The 15,945-nt window shown below is 42.2% G+C and overlaps 2 long non-coding RNA genes across 4 annotated transcripts in view; both read right to left on the bottom strand.

Annotated features, from left to right (window-relative positions):
- Positions 1-10,697, bottom strand: part of LOC107033650 (uncharacterized) — a 173,389-nt gene extending 162,692 nt beyond the window's left edge. The window contains exons 1-2 of the long non-coding RNA XR_012065680.1: positions 10,572-10,697; positions 4,717-4,837 (exon numbers count right to left, since the gene is read on the bottom strand). This is a non-coding gene — a long non-coding RNA (uncharacterized lncRNA). The remainder of the gene's footprint in view (positions 1-4,716; positions 4,838-10,571) is intronic.
- Positions 10,698-14,064: 3,367 nt separating this feature from the next.
- Positions 14,065-15,923, bottom strand: LOC140690491 (uncharacterized). Of its 3 annotated transcripts, XR_012065800.1 has the most exons (4): positions 15,843-15,923; positions 15,640-15,767; positions 14,379-14,542; positions 14,065-14,292 (listed from the first exon to the last, which is right to left on the bottom strand). It is a non-coding gene; the product is annotated as an uncharacterized lncRNA (long non-coding RNA). The 3 variants fall into 3 exon arrangements; XR_012065801.1 differs by having other exon boundaries at positions 14,065-14,670; XR_012065799.1 differs by having other exon boundaries at positions 14,065-14,542.
- Between the last annotated feature and the right edge of the window lie 22 nt (positions 15,924-15,945).

The raw sequence follows: 15,945 nt of genomic DNA, 5'->3' as shown, positions 1-15,945 counted from the left end.
TGGGGCAGCTGCTACCCATCAGCTGTGTAGGTGTGTGGGACCCATGTTATTGGACCTTCAGATTATTCAAGAAAAGTTAGCAATCTAGATCTTTGTAAGAAATAACCAGATTTTAAAATGTTGTTAACTTGGGGGTGGGTATAGCCCAATGGTAGAGTGCATGCTTAGCATGCACGAGGTCCTAGGTTTAATCCCCAGTACTGCCACTAAAAAAAAATTAATAAATAAAAATAAATAATAATAAGTAGAATTTAAAAAAATAAAAAAATATTGATAACTAAGATAAGCAGGTCAAATAAAAAGTTCCTGCCTGAACTGGAGGGCTGCTCTACTGCTCCGACCCCATCAGCGAGGTGGACATCTTGGGAAAGGTCCTTTCTTCTCTCCCTCAAGCCTCTGCATCTCAAATGACTCCAGTTTCACTTTATGCAGAATATATTTAACCCTGGTTAAGTGGATACTAGATATAGTGCATTTACTTTGCATAATTCCTTAATTTTAAAGAGGAAATTTAAGATATGTCCCCCCACCACACGCATCCACATAATTCCACTCTGTCAACAGTAATTGTCCTGAGCCACCGCCAGGCTGGTGCAAGCTGTTGAAGAGGGTTGGCTGTGATTAATTAAACTCTATTTGCTGAGAGCAAATGGCAGAGCCCTCAATCACGCTTAATGCCTCTTCGGCTGCCTCGGGAGGAAGCTCTCGCCCAGGATTATAAAACTGTTATGACATTCCTCCCCATTTACTTTTTATTTTTTTATTGAGGTAAAATACACATAATATTTACCACTTTAACCGTTTCAAGGTGTACTGTTTAGTGGCATTAAAGTACATTCACAAGGTTGTGGAGCCATCACTACTGTCCATTTCCAGGACTTTTTCATCATTCCAAGTAGAAACCAGGTACCCATTAAATGACAGCTCCCCATTCCTCCCTCCCCCTACTCCAGGGTAATCTCCATTCACTTCCTGTCTCTACGAATTTGCTTACTATGAATCCCTCATGTACGTGGAATCATACTATATTTGTCTTTCTGTGTCCAGCCTGTATCACTAAGCAACATGTTTCCAAGATCCGTCTGTGTTGTAGCAAATATCCCATCTACTTTTTATTTTGTTCCTTTCCCCACATTTCCATCACCCATTCCCCTACTGCAGTGGTAAATATATCCAAAAAGGACAATTCTTTAGCATAAAAAACACTAAGGATAAAACATTCAAAGCTTTAATTCTCTTAAAGAGAAAGGATCCTGATTTATCCTAATCTACCGTTTTCAGACTGCCTGGATCTGAACCCTGGCACCACCATTAACTCTTTGTATGACCCAAAGAATGTTATTTAAACTTTCTGTTCCTTAGAATCCTCATCTGAAAAACGAGGATAATAAGAACTCCTATGTATGCTAATATCCAATGTTTTATATATGAGTATTCATGAACACAGTAGCACCTATTTATTCAGAAAACTTTTAGTAATTTCATTTTCTTGAAACAACTAGGACTGATTATGTATGTATATCATATATATATTCTAAATAATTAAAAAATAATCTAAATAATTAACGTATAAGTCTTTGTTAGTAAGTATTATTTACTAGCCAGGGACTGATAAGGGACCCAGGGCTACTAGCCGTAGGAGAAGGGGCTACCGTGGAGCCCGGGTGCGGCTGTCTGGGAGGGGTGGTCCCATCCTCTGCCTTCACACTGAAGGTTGGGAGCAGAGGACACGCTGCACAACAGGATCACAGTGACAACTCTAGTGAGAAAGTTGAAAGAAATATTTGGAAGGAATTTAGGAAAGGAGGGAGAAATAGAACAGAGGGAGGAAGGGGAGAAAAGGAGGAATCCAGTCCCTTGAATGGGGCCTTTCAGTGTATGAGCAGAAATCCTGACATGTGTTTATTAGCTCCTGAGAGCATCAACCGTTTCAACAGCCACGCACTGTACAAGGAGTCCAGGTGGGAGAAAAGATGGAAGAACCCTCCCTCCAGACCCCTGATACAGACAGATGTAAAATCCCTCCCTACAGGCTGATCACAGTCCGGTGGGAGAGAGACGTACGTAAGCCAACAAGCTCTACAGGAGTGACAAGCATAAAAGCAGTGTGTAAGATTCCGGGTACCACAGAGGGGACACTAATGAACCCTCTTCCGTCCTGTCAGGAACCCTTCCTAGCATCTGTGACACCTACCCTGGAAAACTGAGTGGGAGTTTACCAGTCAGACCAGAATGGCAGGGAAGGAGAGGCAGCGTATGGACAATTACGTCTGGGGAGCATTTAACATCCTTTATCATCGCTGGAGCTTAAAAGTAGACAGGAGAGGTAGGTAGGGGGAGGAATGAGGAGACCTGTGTGTGATGCTCACACAGGTACTGGGACCCTGGTCTTAATGATGGCACAGACTCAGTGAAGGGCTGAATCAGGAGATGGGTGTGCTCAGAAAACACACTAGCTTTAGTGAAGAGGACACAAAGCTAGTGGCAGAGATAGAGTAGAAGGCGAGGACGTTAGCCTTGGCTAATGCTGATTAGGATCTCCTGAAGAGCATCTAAACCAGGGCATTGGTGACAAGGATGTAGAAGAAAAATAAACAAATGTGGTGCTTGTTTTGTTATTCCTTTTCATCTTTATAGTCATTAATTTAACAGGTGTTTAATGAGCATTCACTAGTAACTGAAGTATTTCATTCAACATAATATATTTTTTAGCTTTTTGCATTATTTTCACAAACTTCATTATTTTGTTTGATCCTCAGAGTGACTATGTAAGGTAGTAAAACTAAGTTTTCACCCTCATTTGACAAGTGAAGAAACTGAGGTTCAAAGAAGTGGAGTCACTTTCCCCAAGGTTACACAGATAACGTGCTACAAAGCCTCAGCTTAAACCCAAATCTCCTTACTCTGGCCCAGGTGTACCCTCCAGCCCCCTCCAACCCCCAACATCACAGCTCAAAACAAATTCCCTATTTATGGGTCCCCAGGAAATCAAAGTCTGCTTGGCAATGAGCTTTCCATCAGAGGAATGGAAAATTTCAAAGAAAGATAAAAGTTTTAGCAGTCCATAGAATTCTCTAAGTCACTGACCTAGACACAAATGATCCAGCAAATGAGAAGGAATGCAGAGCTGTTTCTGGTTTGTTTTTAAAATAAGTGGTGAATCCACTTATCCACACATGCAGCTCTGGCACAGTTAATAACAAGGATTTATGTGGTGCCTGACCGGACGCCTTTACCTCCTCCCTGCTGTAGGGGTAAAAATCTGTAAAATCTCTGTGTTAGATGAAAAGGTTGATTGGGCAGAGAAGATCTGTCTTGATCACTAAGGACAACCAAAAAGCATTTGGTGACCCATTTAGGCTTATTTTGCTTTCAGGCTCCTCTGCCATCTGCAGAGCTGGGAGGTGAGCTGTTACTCAGCCCACTTACACACACTCATTGTGTTCGGTGTCTCCATTCACCTGCATCCCAAGCACAAGTTCCTTCAAAAGGCAAAGTCACATCTTCCACCTCTTGCTTAGTTCATTTATTTGTGGCTCCCAGACCTACTTGTCAAAAACTATTTTCCATTCAGAGTCAAATCTGGCTGATTCTGCCCATGTATTTATACGACTGGGTCTGTGTTTCATTTCTGTACAAAGGGATTAGTCCTGCTGTAATAATATTTTCCATTTAGAGAGCACTTTGGGTTGAGAGCCCCATTCAAAGCCACATTGTTCTGATGCTGCTTTTCTAAAGTCAGCCACTTTATCCCATCAAACTTTGTGAAAATGACAAATGGCCTCTAGGCGCACCCACCACAATCAGCTGGCGGGGAAAACAGCCCTCAAGAAGGTTATGTTGGTGATCTATTTCCTGAACCCTCATGGGAGAGACTGCCAAAACCTCGAGTTCAGACCCAAACCACAGTCAGTTGAATTAGTAAGAAAAGACTAGCTGGAGAAAAAGTAGCAAATGACTGGAAAACACCTTAGAAATCACCAAGAAGAGTGATTTCCAAGTTCATTTCTTCTAGCAGAACTTCTTCCACCTGATAAAATATAAGCCTACTGGTTGGCGTGGCCAGTTTCCCCTGGTCCTCCCCTGGTGGCCCCCAGGGCTCTGAAGGAACATTCTTTGAAAACCTATACTGCAACTTCCCCATTTTTCAGATAAGAAAACAGGCCCAGAGAGATGACGTGACCTGCTCAAAGGCCAACAGCAAGTGACAGGGATGGTGTGCTGTCCTAACAGCCTCCTCTGTCAGGGAAGGACTTGAAAGGAGGAACGAAGACGGCATTCTGGTTCCTCTTTGATTGTTTTGATGTCAGTACTTTTCTCCTGAGTGGGAACCTTCAGTAGAGAGATCTTCAATTTGGGTTCCTCTCTGGTTTGCTCCCACCCCTACTTAGTAGGGACTGGCATCTCTCTTTTTTTCCTCCTTGAACACAGGTTGAAACTACTCGAGACTTCTCAAGGGCACACATGTTCATCCACCCCAGAGCCTTTCCATGTCTGAATCATAAAGCAAACAGACCTCCAGGGGACAGAGCCCAGCCTTTGCAGAATGGGTGGGGGCACCCCTCACCTCTTGGTCCCCACCCTTGCCCTGCATGGGACTCCTCTCGGATTGTTCCACCCTCACCCAGAGACTTCTCCTCTTGTTGTGTATGTCAAATAAAAAGGCAAGCAGCATGAACCTAAAATGTCAGGATCCAAGAAAACTGCAAGACTAACCTGCTTAACCAAACATTTCTGGAAGGGAAGAGTCCTTTTGACGAATGCTTTTAGACTGTTTGCTCACTATCCATCCATCACCAGTTTTATATGTGCTCAGAATCCCCAGGTAATGGGCGCGCTGCAAAAATAAATGGAATAAATAAATTAGTGCTTGAGCTTCTCAAATAAGATGCACCTAAAGTCATCCAGTCTTGAAGAGTAAAGTGGAAACTGTAATGAAATAAGAGACAGGCTTTTTGTTTCAGAAAAAGCAAGAAGGGGGGGGGGGGGGGACTCACTAGAAAAGCAAGAAAAAATTCAAGAAATAAAGGGAGTCATATTTGCACAGAGTTAGTCATTGTTATTTTTGAAGCTTTGTCTCCTCAATGCCTTTTTCCATAACCTCAATTCACCTTGTATTTCTAGAGCCCCTCCATTGAGATTTGAATGCAGGTCTTTCAAAAAGTGACAGTGACAGTTACTTGACAATTACTGTATATGCCCAAAGAGGAGATAAGGTTATTTTATCTCAGAAAGTTACCCCTCTTAAAGGAGGAAGTGGCCCAAATTTTCACATCCTTATTGTCTTTCCTAATGCACCTTGAATGACAAGTTTCTACTTGGGTCAGACACATGAGCTGGAACACACGCACACATATACATGTTATCATCGTTGGTTGAGACCCCCAGAATCTACCAGGCACTAAGTCCATTGTTTGCATTAACTTCTTTAATCCTCACGACAACCCTATCAATCATGTACTATTATTATCATCCCCATTATCATAGGAGGAAACTGTTAGTCTTAGATTCTTATAGAAGTCACCAGGTAGAACTCATCTTTTAAGAGGCAACAAGAGAAAAATCACGTAAGATTTAAAATGTATTGTACAATTAAGGTAAATTATATTTAAAGTAAACATTTGACATCTATGCCTATAAAAGTTTATGCAGTCGAGTCAGCCTAAATTGCAGTCTTCTTTTTTAGATCGTCCAACTGGGAAGATAAAGTACGACCTTGTAATTGGGGTTATTTTCTTTCTTTCTTTTTTTTTTATTGACATATAGCCAGTTACAAAGGTCAATTTCTGGTGTACAGCATAATGTCCCAGTTATGCATATATATACATATGTTCATTTTTATATCTTTTTCATTAAAAGTTATTACAAGATATTGTTTTGGTCAACTAATCTTTGACAAAGGAGGCAAGAACATGCAATAGAATAAAAACAGTCTCTTCAGCAAATGGTGTTGGGAAAACTGGACAGCAGCATGCAAATCAGTGAAGCTAGAACACTCCCTTACACCATACACACAAAAAAAACTTAAAAGTGGATCAAAGACTTAAACGTAAGACAAGATACAATAAACCTCCTAGAAGAAAATATAGGCAAAACATTATCTGACATACATCTCAAAAATGTTCTCCTAGGACAGTCTACCCAAGCAATAGAAATAAAGGCAAGAATAAATAAATGGGACCTAATTAAACTTACAAGCATCTGCACAGCAAAGGAAATCATAAGCAAAACGACAACCTACAGAATGGGAGAAAATTTTTGCAAACAATGAAACCGACAAAGACTTGATCTCCAGCATACATAAGCAGCTCATATGGCTTAATAAGAAAAAAACAAACAACCCAATCCAAAAATGGGCAGAAGACCTAAACAAGCAATTCTCTAAGGAAGAAATACAAATGATCAATAGGCAAATGAAAAAATGCTCAATAACATTAATTATCAGAGAAATGCAAATCAAAACTACAATGAGGTATCACCTCTCACCAGTCAGAATGGCCATCATTCAAAAGTCCACAAATGACAAATGCTGGAGAGGCTGTGGAGAAAAGAGAACCCTCCTACACTGCTGGTGGGAATGCAGTTTGGTACAGCCACTGTGGAAAACAGTATGAGATTCCCCAAAAGACTAGGTATAGACTTATCATATGACCCAGTAATCCTGTTCCTGGGCATAGATCCAGAAGGAACCCTACTTCAAAAGGACACCTGCACCCCAATGTTTATAGCAGCACTATTTACAATAGCCAAGACATGGAAACAGCCTAAATGTCCATCAACAGATGACCTGATAAAGAAGATGTAGTATATTTATACAATGGAATACTATTCGGCCATAAAAATCAACAACATAACACCATTAGCAGCAACATGGATGTTCCTGGAGAATGTCATTCTAAGTGAAGTAAGCCAGAAAGAGAAAGAAAAATACCACATGAGATGGCTCATATGTGGAATCTAAAAAAAAAAAAAAGAAGAACATAAATACAAAACAGAAAAAGACTCACAGACATAGAATACAAATTTGTGGTTGCGAAGGGGGTGGGGGTGGGAAGGGACACACTGGGAGTTAGAAATTTGTAGACTAGATAAACAAGATTATACTGTATAGCACAGTGAAATATATACAAGATCTTGTGGTGGCTCACAGCGAAAAAAAATGTGACAATGAATATATGTATGTTCATGTATAACTGAAAAAATGTGCTCTACACTGGAAATTGACACAACATTGTAAAATGACTATAACTCAATATGTTTAAAAAAAGTTATTACAAGATATTGAATTATAGTTCCCTGTGCTATACAGAAGAAATCTGCTTTTTATCTATTTTTATATACAGTGGTTAACATTTGCAAATCTCAAACTCCCAAATTTACTCCTTTCCACCCCCTTTCCCCTGGTAACCATAAGAATGTTTACTATGTCTGTGAGTTTGTTCTGTTTTGTAGATGACTTGCTTAGTGTCCTTTTTTCTTTTCCTTTTTTTTAGATTCCACATATAAGCAATATCATATGGAATTTTTCTTTCTCTTTCTGGCTTATTTCACTTAGAATGATGATCTCCATGTCCATCCATGTTGCTGCAAATGGCATTATTTTATTCTTTTTTACGGTTGAATAGTATTCCATTGTATAAATATACCAAAATTTCTTTATCCCTACCTTTTCTTTTTGTGGTTTGATAACTTTTTGTATTATATTGGTTTCATTTTGGGTTTTGTGACCCTATTGTATGCTTTTAAAAAACAGGTTACACTGTTTTTCAAGTATATTAATCCATTACTGTATCTGTTTGCTTTAAACTGAGTCATAGGCTCAAACACATCCTAAAAAGAATGAAAAAAAGGGAAAAAAATCTATGTTTTCTTTTTTTTATTTACATTTTTATTGATTCATAATCATTTTACAGTGTTGTGTCAAATTCCAGTGTTCAGCACAATTTTTCAGTCATTCATGGACATATACACACTCATTGTCACATTTTTTTGTCTGTGATTTATCATAACATTTTGTGTATATTTCCCTGTGCTATACAGTGTAATCTTGTTTATCTATTCTACAATTTTGAAACCCCAGTCTATCCCTTCCCACCCTCTACCCTGCCCCCCACCCCGGTAACCACAAGTCTGTATTCTCTGTCCATGAGTCTATTTCTGTCCTGTATTTATGCTTTGTTTTTGTTTGTTTGTTTGTTTTTGTTTTTTAGATTCCACATATGAGCGATCTCATATGGTATTTTTCTTTCTCTTTCTGGCTTACTTCACTTAGAATGACATTCTCTAGGAGCATCCATGTTGCTGCAAATGGCATTATGTTGTCGGTTTTTATGGCTGAGTAGTATTCCATTGTATAAATATACCACCTCTTCTTTATCCAGTCACCTGTTGATGGACATTTAGGTTGTTTCCATGTTTTGGCTATTGTAAATAGTGCTGCTATGAACATTGGGGTGCAGGTGTCATCCTGAAGTAGATTTCCTTCTGGGTACAAGCCCAGGAGTGGGATTCCTGGGTCATATGGTAAGTCTATTCCTAGTCTTTTGAGGAATCTCCACACTGTTTTCCATAGTGGCTGCACCAAACTGCATTCCCACCAGCAGTGTAGGAGGGTTCCCCTTTCTCCACATCCTCTCCAGCATTTGTCATTTGTGGATTTTTGAATGACGGCCATTCTGACTGGTGTGAGGTGATACCTCATTGTAGTTTTGATTTGCATTTCTCTGAAAAATCTATATTTTCTTGCTCCCCTCTCCCACCTTTAATGATTTTGATGTCCTCTTTTCCATCTTCATGTTTATTCTATTACAACTCATTGTAGTTATCACATTTCCAATTATGGTTTTCTCCTTTCTATAGCATCCTGCTTCTTTTCTATTTACAGTTGATCTTTCAATATTTCCTTTAGCATAGGTACAGTATTGCTGAATTCTTCTAGTTTTTGCTTGTCTATGACATTCTTTCTCTCTCCTTCTATTCTAAAGGATAGTCTTGGTGGTTAGAGTATCCTAGGTTGCACCTTTTTCTCATTCAGGACTTTGAATATATTTTGCCACTTCCTTCTGGCCTGCAGTGTTTCTGTTGAGAAATCAGCTGAAAGCCTTATGGGGGTTCCCTTGTATCTAACTGTTTTTCTCTTGTTGTCTTTAGAATCATTTATTTTTAATTTTGGCCATCTTGATTATAAGATGTCTTGGTGTAGGTCTATTTGGGTTTTTCTTGTTTGCGACCCTCTGTGCTTTCTATATTTGGATATCTGATTCCTTCTTTAAATTTGGGAAGTTTTCAGTCATGATTTCTTCAAATACCTTTTTAATTCCCTTTTCTCTTTCCTTTCCTTCTGGGACCACTGTTATGGATGTAGTGAGGTCTATTTTTATATGGATGGTTGCCACATCTTTCTTCTGTGTGTGTTGGCTGTTATCCCTTTGATTGGGGGTGTGGCTGGTGGTGTGATCAGAGCCTGCCCTGGTTGTTGAGCGGGGCCTCCTGTTTGTTCTGCAGCTGTCACAGCCCTGATTGGGGCTGGGTCTGTTCCCCTTTTTGTTGGAATGGAGGCTTCCAGACCCGCTTCTGAGCTGCAGTGTGTAGTAGGTGGGGCTGGAGAACTTCCAAAACTCTTTGTTGATGCTGCCTTTGTCCCCACTTTAGCTGCGGGAATGTCAGTACTCGGCTCTGGTGTCCCCCAGGTTCTGAGCCCTCAGAGCTAGCAGTGCAGATCTGCCAACATCTGGGTCCACTGTAGTGATCATGCAGTCACACACCTGGACCCGCAGTGCACTACCAGGTCAGCGCCATCCCCAGCGCCGCGTCTGTTCATAGTGGGCTCACAGGAAACAGCGACACCAGCCCTCGGCCCCGCTGTGTGCCAGAACTCCACTCCTTGCCCTTGTCTTAGATGCGTGTGTCCACAAAGACACTGCAGAATAAATTGGTCCCCTCTGCCTGGGGCTGTAAACAAGTCTCAGTCCAGTCTGTGAATCTGCAGAGCCCTGGGTACCGGTTCAGATTTCAACCCCACCTCCGCCTGGGAGCCGCGCAACAGCCAATGTGGTGGCTGTGGCTGAGCCTCGCCTCTCTTCTCGCGAGAACGCGCCAGCGATGGTGCCGCGGACCTGCGGTGACAAAGGCTATGGCCCAGCCGCATTACGCCTTTCCCCTCAGTGCACACAAGCAGTGTTGCTTTTTTATGGCGGACTCAGACTATTCTGTTCTGAATACCCTCCCAGCCACGGTGCACAGCACACTCCAGCCCCCTGAGGCTGCCTCTGCACAGTTGGCCTCAGTCCCCCACCCGGCTCCGGCAGCCAGTCCCAGCCCACACCCACCGGCTCGCGTCTAAGGCTGGGGGGGGGGGGGGTCGCAAGGGCCCTTTGTGCCCATTTCACTTAGTCCTGTCAGCCAAGGGCTGTTGTGCACAGATCCGAGCATCGGAGGTCCCCGCTGCGTCCCCGCCGAGCTCTCCACTGGAGAGGTGGCGTCCCAGCATAAGAGCTATTCCTCCTTTGCCCCTCCCTCCCGGTGGCGCAGGTCCCGCACTAATTTCCTTTTTCATTTTTTTTTTTTCCTACCAGATTTTGTGAGGAATTTTGTTTTTTGAAGAAGGCGATGTTGTGTCAAAGTTCAGCAGGTGTTCTGAGTGAATGGGTGGGTCCATGGATGTCTCTCTTGGTGTATTCCTGGGAGAGGGTGCGCTAAGAGCGTCCTTCTGCTCCGCCATCTTGGCACCCTCGGGGGACTATTTTCTCCTTCCGCATCTGCAGTGAGCGCGGCCTGCGGCAGGAACACTGCCTCCACAACTGTGGGCGAAACCCGTGGAGCTTACCCTCAGTGCAGTCACAGTCAAGACACACACACATCCTTCCTTCCTCTCCCAAGAGTTGAGGAGTGGGAGGTTCTCAGAGAATTAGCATCTCCTTAAATGTTCCACTGTAGATACCTCACTTGCCTCCCCCTGATCCAGGTCCTGCCACCCCCGCCCCCTTAACACACACCACATACTACAATTCAATGCAACAAAGTAGAGCACGGTCATGTAGTCAAATGAATGGACTATGAGGAGTGCACGACATCTGTAGGTGGTCAAAGTGAGAGGGCGGGTGTGGACCTGCCTTCTGTGAATTCTGATTAACAAGCTAAGTTTCCAAGCCAGTCAGCCCTGAACAGGAACATTTTGAGGAAGATGAAATGACTTTATTGCAGGAAGACAGCTGAGCAAGAACAACTCATTAAAATGGGTTTGATGGGCAGGAAAGAGAAAGCTAACGATTCCCCACAGCAATAGCAAGAATCTAAGTGCAGAAAGTGATGAGATCTGCAAAGGAGAGGGCCCAACCTCCTCGGGTATTTGAAAAGTGTCAGAGCCTAACGTGGCTGAGTAATCTCGGCAGACAGGGTGACGCACAGACTCTTCCATTCAGCCAGTCCTTATGGGGCTTCGATCATTCCACTGGGCTCTGGATGCAATGGCGAGTGCAAATCATGGAGCGATCTCAGCCCGCGGGGATAGATCCCAGGAAGCATCATCAGGATCTCCTCTGTCAGTGGTACCACAACGAAAGTCATCATCCCCTTGTCCAGTGTACCTCGCCCTTTAAGTCACTCAGGAGCCGTTTCAGTTATCAGATCAACTGTCATGGTATCACAGTGCTTGTGTTCAAGTAAACCTTATTTTACTTAATAATGGCCCCCAAGTGCACGAACAGTGATGCTGACAATTCAGATATACCGAAGAGAAGCCATAAAGTGCTTCTATTAAGTGAAAAGATGAAAGTTCTCAACTTCAAGAAAAAAAAAATCATATCCTCAGCTTGCTAAGATCAGTGGTAAGAATAAATCTTCTACCCGTGAAATTGTAGAGAAAAAAGAAATCTGTGTTAATTTTGCTACCACACCTCAAACTACAAAAGTTACAGCCACCGTGCTGGGTAAGTGCTTAGTCAAGAGGGAAAAGACATTAACTTGGTACGATAAGATATTTTAAGAGAGAGAGACCACATTCACATAACTTTTATTACAGTATATTGTTATAATTATTCTATTTTATTATTAGTTGCTGTTAATCTCTTACAGCACCTAATTTATAAATTAAACTTTATCACAGGTATGTATGTATAGGAAAGAACGTACGGTATATAGGTTTTGTTAATATCCGCGGTTTCAGGCATCCACCGAGGGTCTTGGAATGCACCCCCTGCTGATAAGGAGGGGGACTACTATACTACAACTATTGATTTTGTTCCATAAAATTTATGTTTCTATTAAAATGATGTTCTACGAAATGGAAAAATAATTTATTTTTAATTTCTGTGTTTTGCATATGCTTGTAAATTCCTTTGTTTGCCTAATTCCCTACACAGTGGTTCTCAAAGTGTGGCTGTCTGCCCACTGGGGGGCCAGTAGTTCTTCCAAATGGGTTGCCCCCCTCCAACCCCAAAACTTTTTCTTAAATGCCTGAATGAGATCTACTCATTAATGACTGCCTACATATGTTTTGCCAAGTTTGGTATATTTAAGCTAAAATTAGTGTTTTAGAGTTTAGTGAGTTTATGCATGGCCCCAATTCAGTATTTTATTAACATGTGTAGCTCCTGCTGCACGTGTGCATATGCAAATAATTGCACACCTACAATTTGCGGGGAGGAGATGTATTCACCATCAGTACTGCCTTGAATGATCATGTTTTTTCATTGTTGCTCTTCTTGCTTCTTAGTAGCAAATTATTGTTGGTTTTGCTCATGATTATCAATTTAGTTTGTTGTGGGTTGTATTTAGCCCTATAGTATGTAGTAATGAATATTTATGAATTTTTAGGCTATACATTTCCAAAACATCTCTGGTATCTATGCACTGTGTTCAAGTATGAATCATCCAGACTCTTATTACCAAAGCAAATGTGCACATATCCCCCCCCCGCCATGATTTGCTAATGTGAGAATATTTCGTTGGTAGTATGTGTGCAGTACATGGAATTTCAGCACACAAAGTATTTACAACATACCATCAAGGTTAGTCTAACACAGTATTGGATCATTTTCCATTTGCATGATAATTTTAAAATTAAAAAGCAAACATATGAGCTAATGGTTTAATCTTATTACAGAGTAATAAACACTTAATGAATTTTGGGGAGGCCAGATTTTGATTAATGTGGGGTAAGTCAAAATTGTGAATCATTTTCAAGGTCAATATTCCCCAGATGGTGTTCTACCAGATGTTAATAGATGCTCGGCAAATAATGAATTCTTTACTCAGATAAGTTGAGGAAAGGGACATGCATAGTTGTATATATAAACTGAGAGAGAAAGAAAAAGAGAGAAAAAAAAGAAAATACACACACACAGATTCTGTTTCTCTAGAGAACTAACACACAGGCTAAATGCTCTGAAAAGTTCTACAATTTAAAAAAAAAACCTGTTTAATTCAGCATTTTCTCAGTTTATTCAATCACAAAACATTTTTCATATAACCACCTATTAATCTCTCAAAATATAGCTGGAGAAATGCTTTTCTCAACCCTAACCTTAGACAGAGGTTGTCAGCAACATCAGACTCTGAATCCATTTGATTCATAAACAAATAGCCCACGTTTGGAGACACAGGATCCCAGGGCCTCTTCCTTTGCTCGTGGCGTGGGCAGGGGAACATGAGCGTGTGCTATGTCAGTATAAGGAGGAGACCGTGGAGCCTGCTTGGCACATGGTGCCGGCTGATGAAAACACCTACCGGGGAAACAGACCCATAGCTGTGCTTCTGTCAGGTGCTCCTTTGTGGACATTCTTGGGGCCTGGGGAGTCACGTAGAAATATCAACAACCGTGGTGGGACGGCAGGGGGCTGGACAAGAAAAGCCAGCTCTGTCTCCATCCTCATACCTCCTTTGTCTCTTATTGTCCCTTCTTGAAAGTGTTTCCCCAAATGGTCCTCACTGACCCCAATTTATCCGTCAGATCTTAGCCTAGAAAACACTTTCTCCAGAAAACCTTTTCCCACTACATCCCCTACCCCGCACCGCCAGGTTAGCCCACCCACGTCCCTGTTACATGCATTCAGACAGCACGTGCACTGGATGTGAGCATTGTTTATTTATTAATGCCCATCTTTCCTACAAGGACAAGGCCTGTTTCCATCGTATTTGTCTTAGCAGCCCTGGTACATGGCGATCAGTCAGCGGGAACTCTGAGCGAAGGAATGAGGGGTTGAAGGGGAGCCTCTTTCTCCCTAATTTCTCTCATGATTTTATCTTTGTAGCCAAATCTGAGTACTTTACTCTGATCTTTCTCATTCTTTCAACCTTAAAAAAAATCTATACTAAGAATCTATGAAATATTCACATGTATGTGTGTACACACGCACACACACATCTAAATATCTACTTACTCTTGCAAATAATAATAATAAAGACTATCATATATCAAGTATAATCGTGAGAAGAGAGATGGGGAAATGTAGTCAGCAGCAGGTTTGAGGAATGAGAGGGACTGAATCCAATTACAGCAGTATCGTTTTCTGGGTCAACCAAGATTGTGCAAAAGTTTTCAAGCCTATAAAAAGAAAAGCAGAGGGTCAGGCTAATTCTAGGATCTGTTCCTCCTCCCCCCGACTGCTGTCTGCCCAGGCCCAGTGCTGTGTTGTGGACACTGGACCCCGGTTCCTCTTCCAAGAATGACCGCTGGAAACAAAAGCATTAAGAAAAACAACGCATTGGCAGATAGACAGGTTTCATTTCAGGAAATTCATCTACGTACTCAGAGGGCATATGTGTGTAAGGACTGCGGGTGAGGGTGGCACGCAGTGGACACCAGGCCTGGCTCCACTTACTCCCTCCACACCCCCACTATCGCCCTGGGACCTTCAACTGCTCACACTCAGTCCTCCTTTGCAGGGCGGGGCCGGAATGGCAAAGATCTTAGCTGTGCCACAGACTCATCCTCTCCTTCCAGCCCAACACTCACTGGCAGACAACTGGCCATCCAAACAGAGTGTCATCTGAGGAGGTTCCCAATGTGTGTTACCCCAGGCAAGATGCCCATGGAAGGCTCTCCCAGGATCCCCTCTCCTTTGCCCTGGCTGACCTCCTGGAAGAGAGACCATTTAAAAACAAACAAACAAACACACCTTCTTTGAGTCAAATCTCTCTCTAGCTGATAGAAAAGCTTAAGCAAGAGCAAGCAGCTCTAATAAGAGAATTCCAACCTGGCCCCCTAATACACACACACACACACACACACACTCTCTCTCTCTCTCTCTCTCTCCCTCTCTCTCTCTCTTTGAGAGCAGGGAAATACACACCAGAAATCCTAAAACATGCTAAATACATTTCATACTTCCAAAAATCTGGACCCCCTAATAAAAAGCTTGCTTTTCTGGTACAAGAAATGCATACTGAATCACAGTAACCTCTCAGGTTTACAACCACAGGGGTTGTTTTTAATTTCCCTGGGAGAGCCAGGGCACGCTAACACTGGTATCCATGCGTATCTGATCATTGATAACCCCTTAATTAGGATTAGGCCACTTGCTCAGCTGAATTGAAATTCGTTGATGTGATTCAGAGTCATTGAAAGATGGGATGTTTTTATCAAAAAAGGCTCCCCAAATGCCCTCTGTCCCATTAATGAAAACGTGTGTTGAAGGATACCTTTCCAGACGCAGAGCCAAGAGGCCAGGTTGTGGTACTTCTCGCTTACACAGGGACCTGCTTGAAATCATTCTGCACAAGGTGCGTAGAGATGGTTCACCTGGGGCTTGACACCCACAGCATCATTTCTAAATGGGAGAGGATGAAGGTAGGACCACCAGAAGCCACAAAAACCCAAACTGCAAAAGCATGCTTGGGCTTACTCATTACAAATGAGTTCTTTGGCTTCTTAGAGGAGCCACTTGAAGGTCACCTCCACTTAAAATCCTTGGCTCAGAAGTTCCTTGTTGCTTTATTACCCAAGTC

Source organism: Vicugna pacos, chromosome 30 (genome assembly GCF_048564905.1).
Source record: "Vicugna pacos chromosome 30, VicPac4, whole genome shotgun sequence".
Lineage (NCBI taxonomy): Eukaryota > Metazoa > Chordata > Mammalia > Artiodactyla > Camelidae > Vicugna > Vicugna pacos.
The sequence above is the reverse complement of the archived record's forward strand: the minus strand, read 5'-3'. Positions and strand labels throughout refer to the sequence as shown.